The following is a 19,760-nucleotide window of genomic DNA, read 5'->3' as shown; positions in this document are numbered from 1 at the left end:
AAAGCCGGCTATGGTGGCGCACGCCGGTAGGAATTGCTCCAGAGGCAGAGGCAGGCAGATTTCCAAAGAGAAACCCTGTCTCCGAGAAAAAGAAATAAAAGTGAAAAAATTGAGTAATAATAATAATAATAGATTAATAAATAAGCCACGTAAAGATGGAAAATACACAGAGAGTCTGGATACTGTACGCTATTATGTTTTTCAGTTTTTTCATTGCTAAGGAAGGAACAGCTACTGAAGTACACTTGATTATAAATGCTGCTGAATTAATTCAACTTATATCTTTCGAAAATGCCTTGACCTCAAAATTTAAGTATAAGGATATGTTACTCGGAAAAGGAGTTTTTATTTATGTTTCTACAGAAAATGAAAAGCTAAGGATTCCTTCCAGGCTTCTGTGGTTTCACGAACCAAGACCCCCGGAAGCAGTGGACCAGGTGTTTCAACGACTGAGACAGCTAAGATGATACAGCTTTACAGACCCCGAAAATACGGACTTATACAGGTTTCTCTGTTTTGTCATTGTCCCCATGGTATGAACAGCGCCCCTTTCCAGCAGGAAGCAGTTTGGAATGAGCGACGTCCCAATTCCCATCTTGGTTATAAATCTTTGTTTTCATTTAAATGGGATTGTTTATAATTGATTAATGATCACAGCCAATCTTCTTTTAATGGTAAAAAGGGGAATTATGGTATGGGTATTGCTTTTCATTTATTGATACAAATTCAAGGTCAATTTTGTGATGTTTATATTTCTCCTCTTGATTAAGCATTGTGCTTATACTGATCTTCTAAAATGTAATGCATAATTAAATACAGACAATAGATAGTTACTTATAATAGTTAGAATTTATAGTTAGGTAAGTTAGGGTTTCTAGATATACAGAAATATAATTGAGATGGACAGTCTTCAAACCTCTCAAAGACCTTCAGAACATGGCATTTAAAATGGTTTAGGGTTTGTCTTGACAATGAGAAATGTCTGCTCCTGGCAGCACCAATTATGTCTGAGAGGAAGATGGGCATCGAAGAAACTCGTTATAAAGTTTGCTTTCAACATGGCAAGATTAGCCATTTGGGCAAGAAACTGCTCTTGCCTAGATTGTTTGACTGTTGTTGTATCATCTGGACATGCAGGACCCACAGGAAAGTGACTACTGAACTCAGTCTTACAGGGTTCCTGCTTGATGAAGAGTCTACGAGACTTTCTGCAGGACAAAGAAAAATGACTGACAGACTGCCAACGCAGATGGACAGTTTGAAATTTCCTGCTTTGCTGAGAAGTGTTCCAGACACATTGTGGCCTATGGGCTGAAGATGGATGCCCCAACGTTACAGAGGAACTTCGGGTGACTGTCCAGGCAGTAAGATGTCTCTGTCAATCCTAGTGTTTATATATTATCCTTCTGTGGTCTTTGATGGAGTTGAAGACAGATAGTTATAATTATAGTTTTCCTTAGTTATGATAAAAGATACATATAGAACTTTTGACTCACAAGGATGGGATGGATGATATTTTCTTTAAATCTTGCTAAAATATTGTAACTATGTTTACTTGATAACTGTTCTGTCATATACAATTTGACTATGTTAAAATTAAGACCTTTCTTTTGTTTAAACAGAAAAGAGGAGATGTTGGGGAAGTCCTGTTATTTGCCTGTGCATTTGTCAATAAAGTACTGTCTGGCCAATAGAAAACCTAGATAGGAGGGACTAGGAGTCGAGGAGGATTCTGGGAAGGGGAAACACAAGAGAGTCAACATGTGACGCCATAGGGGTAGGATGCCGGGAACTATTCTCCGGTAAGAAACATACTTAGATTAACAATTATGGGGTAATTACTTAAGGCAGAGCTAGCCAGTAAGAGACAAACAAGGCCAACAGCTTCATAATTAATATAGCCTCCTGTGTGTTTATTTGGGACTAATGCGGCTCTAGAACCAAAGCAGCTAGCAAAAGAAAAAGCTTCTCTTAACATGAGTCTGCCTTATTTCACTTCATATAATGATTTCCAGGTGCATCCATTTTCTTCACAATTTCATTATTATGGCTGTATAAAACCCCATTGTGTGTATATGTTATATTTTTTTATCCACCATTTGTTGATAGGCATCTAGGCCAGTTCTATTTCTTGAGTATTGCAACTAGTACAGCAACAAACATGTTGTATGTTGCTTCATGTTTCTTTGGGTATGTACCCAGAAGTGGTATCAACAGGTCAAAATGGTGCATACATTGATTCCCACAGTGGCCGCACAAGATTACATTGCTACTTGCAATAAGTAAGTGACCTTTCACTACACTCTCTCTGGTATATTCTGTCTGATTGGGGTGATATGGAACCTTAAAACTGTTTTAATTTGCATTTCTCTGAAAGCTACCCAAAAAAGTAATAAAAATAGCCAATAAATACTTGGAAAGGTGTTCAAATTCCTTAGCTATGTATTCAGTTCATTAGTCCATTTATTGCCCAGACGGTGTGTGTGTGTTTAGTGTCTGCAGTTCTTTAAATATATTGGATATAACTCCCTGTCTAATGAGTAGTTGGCAACACCCCTCCTGATGGGGGAAGTCCTGTGTATATGTCAATAAAGCACTGTTGGCCAATAGGGAACCAAGATAGGTGGGACTAGGAATCCAGGAGGACTCTGGATAGGAGAAACACAGGGAGTCAAGATGTAGCTACCATAGTGGTCAGAAGTCTGGACCCCTTTCTCCAGGAAGAGAAATACTTAGACAGGTTAAATACTTAAGTCAGAGCTAGCCAGTAAGAAACAAGCAAGGCCAACAGCTTCATAATTAATACAGCCTCCTGTGTGTTTATTTGGGACTGATGTGGCTCTGGAACCAGGCTGGCGGGAAGGCTTCTCTCAAGGAAGGCTTCCCTTTACACCCTCCCTGTTCTGCAGGATGCCTCTTCACTCAGGCTTCAGTTGGCTTTGCTGTACAGAAGTGTCTTGATTTCCTATAGTCTCATTTGTCAGTCCTTGGGATCATTCAATGTAGCACCAGCCTCCCTTTCACAAAGCCCTCGCCCATACATATATCCTAAAGGCTTGTGTCTTATGATTTCCTCTAGCAACTTCAAAGTTTTGGGCCTTCCATTTAGGTCATCGATCTACTTGGAACTGATTTTTGTGCAGGGTGAGCGGTGGGTCTGCTTTGACTCTCTGATACCTGGAAGTTGCTTTCCCAGCACCAGTTGCCTACTTTATAAAATATTTTACCAACTCCCATTCGAGGCCTTGCAAGCCATATTCTGCCCCGATCTCCTGAAGAGCTTGTTAATGTGTACGTGCTGGTTCCATGGACTGGCCTGAGAGTTTCCAATAAAGGAAGAGATGCTTGTGTCACAGTCCTAAGTGGCATAGGTGTGATGGGGCATCTGGTTTAGAGGGAGCAGGAAGGGGCTCTGTAGACTTCAGTGCAACTCAGAGCTCCAGAACCTGCAAATGATTTGCCCTTGGGCAAGTCTTCCTACCTTCCGCCCCAGCCCCCGCCCCAGCTATAAGAGAGAGCTACCTGTAAATAACTACTTATTACGTGATGCTGTTCTATGGCCCCATGGCTGTTTGTTCTTGTTTTGTGTATCCATGTATATGTACGTATGTGCATGTGGAGGAGACAGAGCCACACCAGGTGTTCCCTCCGACACTCTCCACCTTAGCTTTTGAGACAGGCTCTCTCACTGAACCGGGAGCACACCAACTTGACAAGATTTAGCTGGCCAGTGAACCCAGGGATCCTCTTGTCTCTGTCTCCCCAGAGCTAGGACTATAGGCTTGCATCGCCACACCCAGATTTTTAACCTGGTGTTAGAGACCCAAATTCAGGCCCTCATGCTTGCACAGCAGGTACTTCCCAAGTGAGCCATCTCCTCAGCCTCTCTCTCTCTCTCTTCATGTATGTGTGTGTTTACATAGGTTCTCATACATAACCCAGACTTGCCAGGGATTCACTCTGTAGCCCCCACTGACCTCAAACTCAAGGCAATCTGCTGCCCCAAGGGCTTGATACCCGAAGCATGAGCGACCATGTCTAGCTGTAGCCATTCTCATTGCTGTATTTGGCATGCAGATAACACTGTTGTTCTGGGGAGGGAGGGGAACAGTAGGTATTCTGCAGTCGTGGGTTGCTCTGTCCTTGTTTATGGAGAGCTGTGCACTGGGCCAAGCAATAAACTGTTATCTCTTACTTCCGCCAGGCACTCTCCTCTGTGCCAGTACTGTATGTCTTTTTTCCTGCTTGGAGATTTGGAAGCCAGAGCGCAGACCGGTCAGCAAATCAGTTGCAGTCACAGAGCCTGCACAGGGCAGAACTGGTGTTACATTCAGGGCTCATGGGGAAGTTTTACCAGCCAGACAGAGGCATGCTTCAGCCCACAGTTGTCAAAAGGCTTGAGGGAAGCTGGTGGCTGAGAATGGAGAATGGACAGGAGGCAAACTTTGGAGGGAATAGAGGGGGACAGGCAGGAAGGAGCAGGGCTTTCAAAGCAGGAGTCAAAGCCAGGAGAAGGAACAAGGCCACGCCCCCAAAGTCTTTAGACAGCTGGCAACCAGGAATGGAGCTAAAGTGACAGAGGACTGCATCTCCTCCTGTCTGCCTCAGGGCTGACCCACAGCCATGCCCCACAGGGACACCCCCGTTGGATGGATCAATCCATCGTTCACACGATACAGTTTGAGGGCAGCAAGTGATTTGAAACTTGGTCTCAGAAGCCGTGAGCAGATTTTCTCGTTGGGGCTGATCTTCTTTAAAAGATGGAGCCGTGGGCAACACAGAAGAACACCGGGACGATTTCCCTTGGCACACCGCCAGCACACACAAGGCCTCCTTTTCTCTGCAGCCAGCAGGCGCTTGGCACGTGTGTGTGAAGCCTGAAGCCTGCCCAGCATACTTACCCACTTGCGTTCTGGAGCAGGGAAACCTCTGCCTACAAAGACAAATATAAAGGCTGCCTTCACCGTAGCCCCCATGGAGCATGTGGCTTCTGCAAGTCTCTCTCCTGAGCCAGGGAGGCCCCAGGGGCCAGGTCTCTCTCTCTCTCTCCCCACTACTGTTGGAGACGGTGCCTATAATTCCGCCACAGCCCGGGGGGCCTGGAGTCAGCAGTCCAGCAGCAGCAGGAGGAAGGGGAACACCTTGTTTTCAAAGGCCAGTCTCCCAGATGTGCACATGCACCTGTCTATCTGAAACAATGGCCCAGACATTGAGCCGCGTCCCGTGGGTTTACGGAAGAATAAAGCAGAGATCTTTCCTTTAAGTAACTTAAGTGTCCCAAATGGGAACTAGAGGCCCAAATAATGACTTCTGGTATAAGAAAGGAGCAAGGAAATCTTTTGGAGTGCGTGTAGACATCGCAAACTTGAGCTGGCTTTTAAATGATGAATAAGAGTCCACCAAGCAGATGGAGCAGGGAAGAAAACATGTGGTAGAGAGAAAGGAGAGAGAGAGAGAGAGAGAGAGAGAGAGAGAGAGAGAGAGAGAGAGAGAGAGAGAGAGAGAGAGAGAGAGAGAGCGCACAGCAGCTATGCATTTAATTTTATGTACTGCTGTCGTGCATGGAGGTAGCTTTTGGGAGTCACTTCTCTCCTGCCACTGTCTGGGTTCTGGGGATGAAACCTGGGCTTTCAGGCTTGCACAGTGAGCACTTTTACCCATTAACCATCTCAACAACCCGCAGCAGCTACAATCGGAAATGCAGGCACAGGCACAGACTGCCTTGTACAGCTGGTAGTCTCCCAAGTGTTGGTTTTGCCATCCTGAATTGTTTTCAGCTTTGTGACAGCTAGGAAAATGCCTCTGTGCCTTTCTCTGCCTTGCCAGGCAGCCTTTGCCAGACCCAGGGAACACAGGAGGATCTGGGCGAGAACAGGCAGAAGCAGATTCATGGAGAATAAGAACTGGACCAGCCTGTGCAGTTAATTAAAACAGAGGAAGGGGTGATGCATCCTGTCCAAATGTAGCGTTGAACACCCACTAAGGAAAGCCTGGGGAAACCTATTTCCTTCCAGCCAAGACAGTGGAACCCACCCCTGGTGGAGACATGTCATTGTCTCCTCTCTTAAGACCTGAGAGGGAAGGCAAGTTCACCTAATACTGTGCTAAAGAGATGGGAGGAATGCTTATTCCTTTAATGAGATAATGTACTTTTCCGTCCCTGAAACTCTCTCTGCCCCAGGACAGTCCCTCCAGAGCTTCTGTGGCATTCTGTTAGGTCTGTTCTCTCTCTCTCTCTCTCTCTCTCTCTCTCTCTCTCTCTCTCTCTCTCTCTCTCTCTCTCTCTCTCTCTCTGTCTCTCAGATGCTGGTGAGAGCTTAGCTGTGCTTTCTCTGGTACTTTGGACTTTAAAAAACTATTTGCCTTTTTTTTTTTTGCATTGGCATTTTGCCTGCATATATGTCTGTGTGTGGGTGTCAGATCTTGGAGTTAGCAGACGGTTGTTTAGCTGCCATGTAGGTACTGGGAATTGAACCCTGATCCCCTGGAAGAGCAGTCAGTACTCTTAACCACTGAGCCATCTCTGTCTCTTCAACTCTTTCTCTGAAGCACTCTTCCCTACCTCGATTTTGCAAAATCATCTTGGTGATTTTGGGGTCCAAGATTTGGGCACAACACCAGGCAGTGAGGAGAATGGGGTAAGAGGTCACTGGGACAAACATGAGGGTCATGTCGCAGACAAGGACAAAGGCCACAGATTTCATATCGATCTTGTCCTGAGTTAGGGACTTAAAAGGAGTCAAGGGGACACTGTAGGGTACAAAAGAGGACACACATAGCAAAGGAGGGAATTGGGAAAGGGGTATTTTTAGTATCCTGCCATCCATGTTAACATACACATTCGCAAGGACAAGCATGTAGCTGTGGGGTGTGGTAGCTGTGGTCTGTTGACTAGTCACTCTATCCCTCATTAAAAGGGGGCCCAAATGTTTCAACACTCCTGGGTTTTCTTGGTTTATTAGTGAAGGCCCATAACTCTCCACCAACCTCCTGTGCCTAGCACACTAGAAAGGGTGTAGCCTGTGTCTATTGCACTAGTAGGGGGCTAGTCTGTGCCCATCACACTAGAATGGGGTTAGCCTAAATGAAATGCTTTGCAGGTGGGCTTCAAAGGTTTGGCATAAAACATTAACACAAATCTCTCTTTATCTCTCTTAATATTGAACACATGTCAAAACACCATGGGTATATTAGGCTAAATAAGATGTATTTACAATTAATTCTACCTGCTGTTATTTTGTGTTCTATTAGATGCTTCAAATGAGACCCAAACTATAAAACTATTGGAAAACTGATCATTAAGGCAACAGTAGCATTCAATTCAGGCTAAAAGTACAAGACCAGTACCACATTCAAGCAAGGAGCTTGTGTGAGCAGAACTCTCTGCTCTTCTGAGAGAAGGAGCTTGTGTGAGCAGAACTCTCTGCTCTTCTGAGAGAAGGGGGGTTAGATCTGGGAAGGTGTAGGAAATGGGAATGAAGGAGGAAAGGGCTCCTCTTTGGGCCATGTGAAGATTATACGATGCACCACTGTAAGGGGCAAGAAAGACACCAACCATCTGAAGTGAATTCAAATGTCTGGAAGGTCCACGGACTCCAACAAGAACTGACCCCGAGTCCACTTCTGATGCCAAAACCCCTTTGGTGTCCTGGCTCTACAGCAGGCTATTCACAACCACCTTCCTCCCCAACTCTCCCTCCCTCCCTCCCCCCATGTGCTCTGTTTCCTTCACTGACCCAAGTGCCACCCCCCTCCAAACACCAAAACCAAACACATCCTGCCTTCCAGTTTTCCCTGGGGTCAGCGAGATGGCTCAGTGTGCAAGGCACTTGCCTCCAGCTTAAAGACCTGATTCTGGTTCCTAGAACCCACAGGGTGGAAGGAGAAAACCTTTTCCCCCAAATTGTCCTTCAACCTCTGCACGTGTAGGGAACTACAAATATACATCATATACACACACAATTAAAATGTCTCCAACCTCCAGCTGCCTAGAGTTAGGGCTGACCCCCACCCCCTCCTCGGCAGGAGACGTCTGGTAGCAATTAGGAAGGCAGCAAGCCAGTGTGGCCTGCAGGCTGGGAAGTAGAGATCCTAACTCAGATTTGCCTGTTTGCGTTGTTGTTGTTGTGTTTGTTTGTTTGTTTGCATTTAGAATACATCAAAATTTCTCTGGCCTTTACCTTCTTCCCTTTTTGGCTCCACAATACTGACTTAAATCTGCAGTCTGGGCAGATAATATTAATGAGGTAACAGGAGCAGGGATTTCCTGCTAAAGGAGGTCACATGAAAGAAAGGGGCTGGGCTAGAGGAATGGGCCAGTGCCTAAGAGTCTGCTCTCAAAGATGGACTGCATGTGGTTCCCACTCACTCGCTCATGAGCACCTGGAACTCCAGCTCCAGGCATCACGGCCACCAGGGCCCTTGCACTCATAAGCACAAACCCACATATCCACGCACACACCAGAAATCACATGCACAAACCCACATATCTACACACAGACACCAGCACTCACATGCACAAACCCACATATCCATGCACAAGCACCAGCACTCACATGCACAGACCCACATATCCACGCACAGACACCAGCACTCACATGCACAGACCCACATATCCAGCCACACACACCAGAAATCACATTCACAAACCCACATATCCACACACAGACACCAGCACTCACATGCACAAACCCACATATCCATGCACAAGCACCAGCACTCACATGCACAGACCCACATATGCAGCCACAATTGAAGACAAATTTTAAAAGGAAGGAAAGTTACTGTTGAAATCTAGCTGTGGAAATGAGGGGGTACGGAAGGAGGAAGTTGGGGTACAGGACAAGGTGCTTCAGGGACAGGGCATGCATTCTCTGTTCTGCCAAGGGGCTGACTTTCCCCAGTAGCAGAAAAGCATCCTCCCCCTCCACTCCCAAGGGACAGCTAAGGCAGGACACAGTCTTTCCATCAGAGAACATGTACCTGGCTTTGGGACTTTTCCTTCAGCTGAATCAAAAAAAGACTTTCCAGGGAAAACACCCAAACAAAACCTGAATTTTCTGCTGTCAATGAAAGAACAACTTGAGATTTTAAGACTATCCAGGACTAAAAAGAAGATTTTAAATAGTGAAACGTGATAATTCACCCAGACTGGCTCTCCCGCTAAGCCCTCCCCCAACATGGTGAAAGTGGAGAATGTGGACCCCGAGAATGAAAGATGTGGGCATCCATCCACCCATTGGTCACTTATCTGTCTAAGTAAAGACACATAGTTTTACATATAGATCCTCTATGGACTGTACTAAGTGTAGAACAGCAGGCTGCAAACTTTCCCATACCCCACCCAGCAGCCCTTTACAGTCTGGAATTTTCTCCATTACTTGAAATATTTGCAATGAACCGATATGATCAGAAGGGTTCACCCTCGGGCCCCACCATTTGCATCCTTCCCAGCGAGGCACCCACCCTCTCACTTCCTGTCCACCCAGGCCCCAAGGCGCCCATACTCCTCGAATGCTTACTTTTTCTTTTTTTATTGACAATTAAACTTTCTCTAAAGAGTGCATTCATTGCCCAATCTGATAAAGGGATCACAATGCCCCGTCCTTTGGAATTTCCTTTCTCCTCCCCTGTAATGAATTATTTGGTACTTTCTAGGCTCGTGGCGACATTGATTCTAGAGTCATATTGTGGTGAAGACTTCAGGCAAGCTACGTGGCTGTGGAAACTCAGTTATCACCTGAAGCCTCACTGTTCACCTTCAGGGATGCAGTGGCCCTCTGGAGATTAGTTCTAGGCTGGAACTTCCACACTAGAATTTTCTTTCCTCAGAAGACAGGAAGGGTGGACTTATGTAAAATCTGATTTTTAAATATTGACTGAATTCTTCTGTAAAATACTGTACAGATCAAAATACTTTGCATGAGATTCTAAGAGAATTAATAAAAAATAGTTTTAAAAATACCGTACAGGCAAAACAAACAGACGGCATCATGTGGGGCTGTGTCCTCAAGCAAGGTAGGAACTGTGCCCGGGGCCATGGTTCTAGCTTGACCTCCAACTTGTCTGCCATAAATGCAGCCTGTGCCTCACCTGGACCTGGGCAGCCTCTGCCTCTGCTGGTATCATCTCTCTTCCACTAGGGTGTCCTTCAGTATCTGCTTCAGTTTGTTTAACTCCTACTCGCAACCCCAGTTAAGGCTGTTCCGCCTGCATTTCTCTTGCTCTCAAGCAAGCCTCACACTCTGCTGCTATCTCTCCTCGCCAAAATCCTTCTGTTAGATCGCAAGTTGGGAGAAAGGAAAAAAAAAAAGGATTTTGCTGCCAGGTACAAGTTTGGGTGAGTCTGGGACACTGTGGCAATTTGCAGCCTTCTGTGTACCCCGTAGCTTTGCGTGCCTTGTAGACTCTCTTCATGGGAGAATTCCCTCAACTGGAATTTTCCTCCTTTCTGAGTCTGTGACCCCTATCAAGCCTTGTGGACAGCTTTACCTGTCGTGGGCACCCGTTTTAGCCCTCACATCAGACAGCACTGTTCCGTCTCTCTGCCTGTGCCCACAGTATCTGTGCCGTCTATCGGTCCCTGTGGGAAGCTGGGTAACTGTCTCCAGTTACCCGTCCGTTCTGACGGAACACGGATCCTGGTAGGCAAAGGCAAGCCCATTTCTGTGAGCTTGAAGCCAGCCAGGTCTACACAGCGAATTCTATAGCAGCCGGGGCTACATAGTGAGACCCTATCTCACATACATACATACATACATACATACATACATACACACATACCGGAATAGAATAAGGAGCTCACTAACAATCTTGATGACTGTAAAAGACGAGGGAATAGCCAATTTTAATGGCTATGTATGGGCCAAGCATCTTGTCTACCCTGCAAAAATCTTTGTCATCGCATTTTACAGGCAGGGACCTGACTAACATGGAAGTGCCCTGGTCTTCCACTCTTCTGGAACCACACTGTGGTAGGCTAGAAGACTTCGTCTGAACAATAGTTCTCTGAAGAAGGCACAGCCGTCCGAAGGAATGGCCCCAATGTGGAGAATGTCAGGCCTCAGCTCTGGCCGTGGGTGGAACTCTCTGGGCAGGAGCCTTTTGCCACCACTGGACATCATCCATGAGCCTAGCTAACACAGGACTCCATTCAGTGACTGGGGGTGCTGAGGGGCAGGGGTAAAAATGAGGGAGAAGGTTAGGCCAGAGCTGGCTAGTCTTGGGCCACAGTAAAAGAGACACAAACCTGTTTCTGCAGAAAAAGAAAATGTATTCCTTGAATGTGCCCTCTCTAAAATCCCATTCCACTCTACAGTATGGAAGACTCATCACCCTGGCGGGTAGAGCGAGGAGCTGAGGCTTGGAGTTCTCACCTAGTTCAGCCACTCAGTCCCCGTGTAACCCATGTCTGTATCCGCCCTTGCTGGTCCTCAGCATCCTCATGGGATGAACAGGTAGTCTAGGCAACCAGAGAGGTTCCTTCCACCTGCCACAATACACGTTTGGTTGAGTGCTCTGAACCCAGAATGTGGACAGCAGCATCTCTGGACAAAGAGGGCAGGACTGCGCTGAGGGAAAGAGAAGCAGGGCGCAAAAGGAGGGAGAAAACGAGTCCTAGGTGATAGAGCCCTGAGCAGGTGTCTGGCTCAGGGAAGGGAGGGTGTGATATGGCCTGTGAGTTCGAGGCCAGCCCAGTGTACACAGCCAGTTCCAGAACTGGCTCCATAGCTACTGAGAAACCCCATCTCAAAAACAAACAAGCAAACAAAAATTTTAAAAAGAGGGAAGGTCGCCAGCCATTCGCACGTGCCTGCTGGGAAGAGGTTTTAGTGAGAAGGCTCAAGGCGAGGCTGAGCACTGGGAAGGCGCGAGGAAAAGGCAGCACACGGTAACACTGAGCAGGTTCTTCCCAGAGGCCCGCGCCGCTGCCGCGAGGAGCGAAGCCCGCTGCCCGGGCTAGGCCTGAGGGGCTCCCAGAAGCCCTTGTAACAGAGCCTGGGTGACTAGGGAGGAGGTGATTTGCCAGTCTAAAAAGAGAGTGGAGGCACACAGTGAAAGGCCTGAGAGCCCCGAGAGAAGCCGTGGGCATGAGGGAGGAAGTGTTTTTAGTCCCCTCTCTCAGGTGGTCAGAATTAGGTGACAAAGGCAGAATTAGAACCTGGTTCTGCCTAACTCCATTCCCACTGACTATCTGTCCTTCCTTTTGTTAAGGGTGAGAAAGGGAAGGGAAAGTCTCTAAAAACAGACACAAGACTAAAAAGATAGCAGTGGGCCGGGGGTTGGTGGCGCATGCCTTTAATCCCAGCCCTCGGGAGGCAGAGGCAGGCGGATCTCTGTGAGTTCGAGGCCAGCCTGGTCTACAGAGCGAGTGGCAGGATAGGCTCCAAAGCTACACAGAGAAACCCTGCCTCGAAAAACAACAACAAACAAAAACAAAACAAAAGATAGCAGTGGGCAAAGAATGGATAGTAAACACTTTCCCTCTGAGACAAGATGGCAGTCAAGTTTTCCAAGTGGATTGTCCTCTGTTTGCCTAAAGAGATCTTTTTAAAAGCACAGGGTTCCAAAGTTAGCCAGCTCTGGGCTAAACTCCTGGGTCCCTCCACTTAATACCCAATGATGCTAAAACAAATAGTTAATCTCTTGGGACCTCATTGGGCTCCCACATCGTGTGAACACTCACAGTTCTACCCAGTTAGTTGATTGGTAAAGACTAATGCATTTTATTTAAGGACTTGATATATTAAGACACATTCCATGGAAGGGAGCGGAAGGTGCGTACAGTGGCTAGCGCAGCACTCAGGATTCTGAAACCGGATAATTTGCATTTGAGGGCTGCCTTGGTTCCATAGTAGGACCCAGTCTCTAAATAAGTAAATAAAAAACTAGCAAAAATCCAACCATTTCTGCAAGACTGCCATAGTTACTCTCCCCTCTCTTGGCCCCTCACAGTCAACATCTGGCCAGTCTCCCACCCATCCAAGCTGCCTCTTTTATTCCCTCCATTTCAAACCACTTCCAAGATGCTTCTAACGTTGCATTTCTTCCTAGGGCTGGGGAGTGCCTTTGATCAAGTACACTCCTCTTCACAAAATCTTCAAGATTCAGGCAAACAGCCATCCACCGGTGATTGCTTCAATGGGCTGGTCTGCCTGAGATTAGCAGAGCTGTCTCAGCAGTGTCTGGTGGCTTTGCCGGCTGTCGGGAATGACCTAACAAGTTTCCCATGTGTGCCTGCATTTTGTAAGTTAACTTCGGGCTGTGCATCAAAGCTTTCTACCCAGACCACAAACCGAGACTTTAAGAAGTTGCCAACTATTAAATGGAATTTATTTACTACCACTCAGGAACGCTTCATACTAACTAGAGCAATAGATGGGTCTGTGAAAGGTCAGGGCAGGAAGCTGAGAATGAAGTGTACTGACTTCCTGTCAGGACTCCTAACTGCTCCTTTACCCCTATGGCGAAGCCTATGGACCCTTTCTCAGGATGTTTTAGAATGCATATAAGACAATACATAACTCGACTACAAAGAAAACTAATATAAGTAAAATACAATTATTACAATCTGAATAACCAAGTGTGTAATGCAGCAATAAGTATTTTACTTTATTAATACATTAAATTACACGTTTTAGAAGCTGGTAGTAACTACTGGCATCTCAAGCACAATAGACATAAATACTATGTTAAGATATCTATAGCAACCAGTATGCAATATGAAGCAATCTATTATTTTTATTGGTGATAGTGACAAGATTACTACTGGTTCATTACCAACACTGACAACTGAAAACAAAAGGCAAGCAAAGATGTCATTCCCAGCCCACATTCAAGTTCACAGAGTCCTCTTAAATTCTGTAAATGGGAATTCGGGGCTGTTGGTCCTGGTTAAACATCCATGTTCGTGTCTTACCTTCCTTGAATAGTCCTCACTGCACCCTTTCTGCCCCCAGAGCCCAGTTCTGCAGACACAACATTTCTCCACTCTCCTGTGCCCAGGCGGCCTGGCCCCTGCTAGGTTCTGTGGAAGAGAAGTCCTCAGTTCCCGGGAAGCAGGTTCAGTGCCTGGGTCCCCCTCTGGAACTCAGAGAAGGAGAGACCAGGAGTGGTATGCACAGTGTCATGCTGAGCCCATGGTAGGTCCCTCACCACATCACCTGGTTCAAGCCTGGGCTTAGATGTCAATACCACTCTCCCTATCTCCTCTCTTCCTCAGCACTCCTAGGTGTCTCTGCCTTCCAAGGGAGAAGAGCCCTACCTCAGGTACTCAGCACTCTGGTGGAGGAGGCTGAAGATATGTAACCCTGGGTATTGTGCCTGGCTCACAGGCACTGGTAACTGGCAAAGCCATTTGCCCTCTCTTCCCCTCCACACCCCCACAGGTGGGTCATGACTTTTAATATTTATTTATTGAAAGATCATATGGATGAAATATGAAAACGTGTTAAAAATTCAAACGCTAGTAATGTAAAGGCATCTGCCATCAAGCTTACCTAAGTTTAGGACCCAGGGCCAACATGGGAGGAGGAGAGAGAGTATGCCATGGTATTGGAGAACACACACACACACACACACACACACACACTCACTCACTCACTAAATATAAATCAGTGAAAGTGCAACCAATAAAAATAAAAATTATTTAAAACGAGACAAAGTCAATTAGAAGGGAACAATAATGATAAAATGCCCTGCCTCTGCAATGGTAAGATGCTCTCCTCCACATATCTCAATGTCACGACTGGTAAATGTAGGCCTGCTCAAATTACCTATTCAGCCGCCATCCAGCTTGAAACCATGTCTAACTTTCCTGCAGTATTGGGGGCTACATCCTCCAGGGTGGAAGGGACTTGAGGCAAGGAACAGACGATGAGGGAAGTGCTCAGAAACTGGAGAGCCGCTGCCAGTGTCCTGTGAGGAACAGCGGACACTTTCACTCAGAACTGTTGCTGCCAGATAGCCACTCTTCATCTTCATGGACAAATTCTCCCTAGGCCACGACTCTCTGCCCTTGTCACATGATGTCACATGATCTCAGAGCCCCAGCCCTGAAATACACACCAAAGGAAACTCAGCCCCCGCCCCCACACACACACTCACACATGTGCACACACATGCACACATTCATATTACATACTTGCACAGTCACACATTCACACACATGCATATGCGCACTCACAATATACTTACACACATTACTGTATATAGTTGACAGCCAACAAGTTTTATCTATTTTTACTCTAGGAAAAAGCTTGAGGAGGGGGTCTGGGACTTGGAGTTTTTTGCTCCCCCATGTTGCCTATACCCACGGAAGGCTCTTTGTGGGCTAGCAGCAGTCAAGACAGTGGTGTGGTACTCCTGGGGAAAATCTAGTGGGCACTTCTTCCTTGAAGCAGGAATACGTTCCTTCAGAATCGAGGAGCCACAGCTGTCAGGTGTCACATGCACACCTACTTGAAATCCTGGGACCACATTTACCTTATTGGGAAATGTGACATGTGTATTTTTAGAAGAGGACCCCACTTTCCTTTCATCTGTAGACTAGAAGCCATTCCCAGTGAGGCCTAGCAGAAGCCTTTTAGTCCAACTTCACCTGGGAGGTTAGCTTTCTGAGACCCAGAGAAGTTAGACTTCAGCTGTAAATCACACAGCGAGTCCAGGCTCCCATTCCCGATTCCCTGGCCTCCAAGCCTCCTCCCATGTACTCTACCGCAAGAAGAGCACAAAGTTGTTCTCTGCCTGAGCTCCCAATCCCGAGATCCCGAGCACAGCAGCCAACCTCTCTGCCCTTCATTTCCACATCTGTGCACTGGGGATTTTGAGTAACCAACCCAGGCATGGCTGTGAGGACTGAGCATGCCCGGTGGGACCCACATTTGCACTATTCCTATATCTCGTTGCTCCTGTTTCACACCCAGAATTGAGTGGATCTGCAACAACTGTGTCAGCATGGTCTCCCAAATATAGGGGAGAAAGGACTGTCATCAAATCCACTCACCACAAGGAATCCAGGCCCCCTTGAGACAATGGGACACTCACAAGGGCAGTATTTCTAGGTCTTATCCTTCTGTTTCCATGCAGCGCTGGGAACGAATCCCTAGGCTATCCAGCCCTGAGATATGAGTTTTATAGTCAGCATATTTTTGGATCCAGAAGTCCTAGCCCTCTATCCCTACCTCCTTAGGTATGAAGCAGTGAGGTCTTCCTCTTGGCTACAGAGCAGAACCGTGTACCCTGGCACACACCCTTAGAGACCGGAACCAGCACAGTGCCTGGCACGTAACGGATGCATGATGCAGTTTTGTGGACCAAATCACACAGGTGAAGATGCACACGGGAACAGGAAAGCCCAAAGCAGGGCTTGCTGCAAAGTGCATAGGGTGGCAGGCCGGACTGCAGGAGCAGCAGGCAAGCATCCCCCTCCTGGCCTGCTCATGGGAAGACGCCTTTGACAAGGCCAATAGCTGAGTCTCAGCCTGGCCCATCAGACCCAGAAGATACCAGAAGTACATGTTCTCCTCCTCCAACCAAAACAGATGCAATAACAAACGTCGTGGGCCAGGGGAGACAAGCAGGACAGGGAGACGGCTCATCTGTCTTCTTAATTGTCAACTCTGCTCCTAACAAGATTTTCCTCCCTGTTCTACCTTTAGGCTGATGCTGAACCGAGACAAACCGAGATATCCATCTTGCAGTCATGAATAGTGGCCTTCACAAAATGCCAGGGATGAAATGAGGCTGCTGCGTAGCTCGGGGAGGCTGTGTACTAACTAGGACCAGAAGGAGCCTGAGCCCTTAGCTCAGCAGCTTGGTGTCCTTGCTCTTAACTAGCTGTGGGAGTTTGGCAGTTACTGCACCTCTCTGACCTCCATTTTCTGGAAAATTACAGCCCAAAGTTTGGGAAATGGGGTGAGCCATGTGAGAACTGTATGCATGGAACCATAAAGTTATATGCATAGGAGAAGAGCATCGATGAGTTTCACCATATTCTCAAAGATATATGCACATGACCCCTCCCAGTTAAAGAGCTAAGAAATACTAGATGATATCCATCCGAAAATAACCTGCTGAGAATTTCCTATGTGTCCTTGCTCTGTACCAAGCTCTTGAGACTCAGATATGACAGGAGAGTCCTGCTTATGGGGTCCCCAGGGCCACTGATGCTCAGCACTATAGGAACATGTCCCAGGGCCACTGGAAACAAAGAAAGGGCAGCGTTAAACTTCTATGGAGAAGCTCAAGCTCAATGTTGCTGTTGATGGCAGCACGTGCATTCACTGGGCCAGTAAGTGGGGAGAATTTTAGATAGGACACCAGAGGCAAAGGCAGTGTACAGTCTAGGAACTGCCTCCATTGCAGCTGCAGAAGGCCGTGGGAGAAGCAGAAATGAGGCTAGAGAGGTTGGCAGGGGCCAGGTCAGGTAATGCCATGAGGGCACCCCCATCCTCTCACATCCTCTCCCCTACAACATTGGTCTAATTGCACAGGCCTGGATGGGCCACCACTTCCAGCGTCTATTTCCTTGAAATCTGAGCACAGGCTTTTAGCCAGCTGTGTGTTTAATGCAACAGCAGGAAAGAACCATTGCTCTGGACCCCATGGGTTTTAACAAAGGTATAGGTAGAAAACTCCTGGAAAACTATTGTTGTTCCCTGTAAAGTTGGCCTAACCAGGGGCTCCTAATAGTCCAACATCATAGTAGAGAAAAGAAGACACTGATTAGCCCAGTCAGTGGAATGCAGGGCTAAGGGGCATGTGCCCCTTGGTCGTCACCCAGCAAACAAAGGCTTTCAGTTCCTGCACAGGACCGCTGCTGGGCAGGCCCTCTCACCGGCTGCTTTTCTCTGAAAGCCTTTCCACCCTCTAACCACTTAGCTTTCAGTCTTCAAACTGACACTCCACCCAGCACCAGTTCTAGGAGCACCCAAGTTTAGAATCAAAGAACCCAGCTATTCAGAATTCTACACCCGAGTCGTGTGATTTCTTCCATCTTGGGACGGCAAGCTCCTTGAGACTAGTGTGCAGTTCTGTTGACTTTTTTATCTGAAAACCTTACCTGATGCCTGGTTCTGAACTTTTGTGCTTTTGATCTGGACCGTGCATCATTGCCTGGGACTTATTATGGCGCCTTGAGGTAGGAGGCTGGACTTGGAAGGTAATGTCAGCATGGAGTCTACTTCTGCTTCTGTGGGGAGCCAGCCACATGTTTTTCTGTGCCCAGCCACACGGGAGGTTAAGGAACCCTGTTTTGTTTACTCAGTCCTTCGGGACTGCACTTTAAACTAGCCATGCCTCTCCTGGCTGCAAGTGGCCCCTTTTGGTGCGTAGGACTTTTCACAAGCCTCAGAGGGCATCCTTGAAATGGAATAACCCCTCTCTCCTGGAAAATGCCCTTCCTCACCCTGCAAGTCTGCTTCCCAAGGTACTGGGGAAGTAGTAGACTGTGGATTTCTGCAGCCCAGGTTAGTGCACAGGGCGAGAGTACGTTCCGGCCAGGTGTTGAAAACATGGACTTTCCAGATCCTGTCTGGAATCGGCCAGTCTGCAGCGACAAAATACTAGGGTCAAAGATTTGACCTTAAAGGAGATGGGAAGGGGAGGGGAGCTAACCAAGGGGCGCGTGGGCTTGGCAAAGTATCCTCTGCCGGCACCTAGCACACCGATCCAGGGCGGCCCTCCTCCCTCTGCCCAAGGTCGTATCCCATCCTAGCTCCAGAAACTTCAGCCAGGAGCAGAGAGGTGCTGACTGGAAACCAGGAGCGATGTTTAGGAAGAAGGGAAGAGACTCAGCGATTCGCAGGTAGTCCCGGAGACCAGCGGGGAGGTGCCCCCCAGTCCTGCAAGCTGCCTCCAGGACCGCAGAGTCCCTCTGAGGGCAGTTGCAGGGGTCTGCACTACCTGAGTCTCAAGGACGACGCGGTCCCCTTCCCACTGACGCCTCAGTCCCCAGAACTGAAAAGCGAGAGCAGCTACCCTCCTGCACTGTCGCCGACCCTCCGGATGCCCAACTCAGACTGCCGCAGCCTCTGCGGGGACGCAGCGCTAGCAGGGGTCGCAGAGGGCGATGGGCGCAGCCTGAGTAGCTGAAGGCGGGTCCCCGGGGCCAGAGGGCGCCAGGCCGCTTACCTTGGCGAGCCACCAGGTTGTGGTTGGAAGCGACTGCCGTGCGGGCGCCCACCCGGCTTCGGGGTGCAGTAGCTGCGGCTGCACGATCTTCTGTGGCACGATCCTCCCTCCTCTGCACCGTCCGCGTCCTGGCACGCACCGCGCGCCGCCGCACCCTGCCGTCCCGGGCGCGCTCACCCTCCGGTCGCCCTCTGGCCGGCGGGCTGGGCCTGAGCCGGGGCGCACTCGCTGCAGGCACACCCACCACGCCGGCTGCGGGAGTGCAAGCGCGGGAGCCAGATCCCCGCTGCCGCCACCCGAGTCCCCGCCTTCCTGACGCGGCGCGGGCTTTGGTGTGTGGGAAGGGGCAGAATTGCGACACCGAGGGGGAGGGTCTTAGCCTCGGACAGAGTTCAGGAGAAAAACTTTTTGAAAAGAAACCAAAAAAGTCCTAGCCTGTATAAAGCGCCTTTCAGATGTCCCCAGGACCCCGTGCGGTTGTCTAAGTTCGTCTAGATTCGAGAGTCTAGAGGTTCCTGTCCCCACAATGACGGAGAATCAGTATCAGACAGGGTAATAACTGCCCAAGTCAGGACTCGAACCTAGGCCCGACAACTGAGATCCTGTGAGCAGTGAGGTCCTCGTAGGAG

At 48.1% G+C, this 19,760-nt stretch overlaps 1 protein-coding gene across 1 annotated transcript in view; it reads right to left on the bottom strand.

The window, feature by feature from the left end:
* Kank4 (KN motif and ankyrin repeat domains 4) overlaps window positions 1-19,548 on the bottom strand; it is a 63,237-nt gene extending 43,689 nt beyond the window's left edge. Inside the window, exon 1 of the mRNA XM_040757128.1 lies at window positions 19,132-19,548. The gene's annotated coding sequence lies outside the window, so the exon portion shown is untranslated. The remainder of the gene's footprint in view (window positions 1-19,131) is intronic.
* Window positions 19,549-19,760: the final 212 nt, after the last annotated feature.

This window comes from Mesocricetus auratus, unplaced genomic scaffold, assembly GCF_017639785.1.
Source record: "Mesocricetus auratus isolate SY011 unplaced genomic scaffold, BCM_Maur_2.0 Super-Scaffold_100014, whole genome shotgun sequence".
NCBI classification, from domain to species: Eukaryota; Metazoa; Chordata; class Mammalia; order Rodentia; family Cricetidae; genus Mesocricetus; species Mesocricetus auratus.
This window is presented reverse-complemented; position numbering and strand designations above follow the sequence as displayed.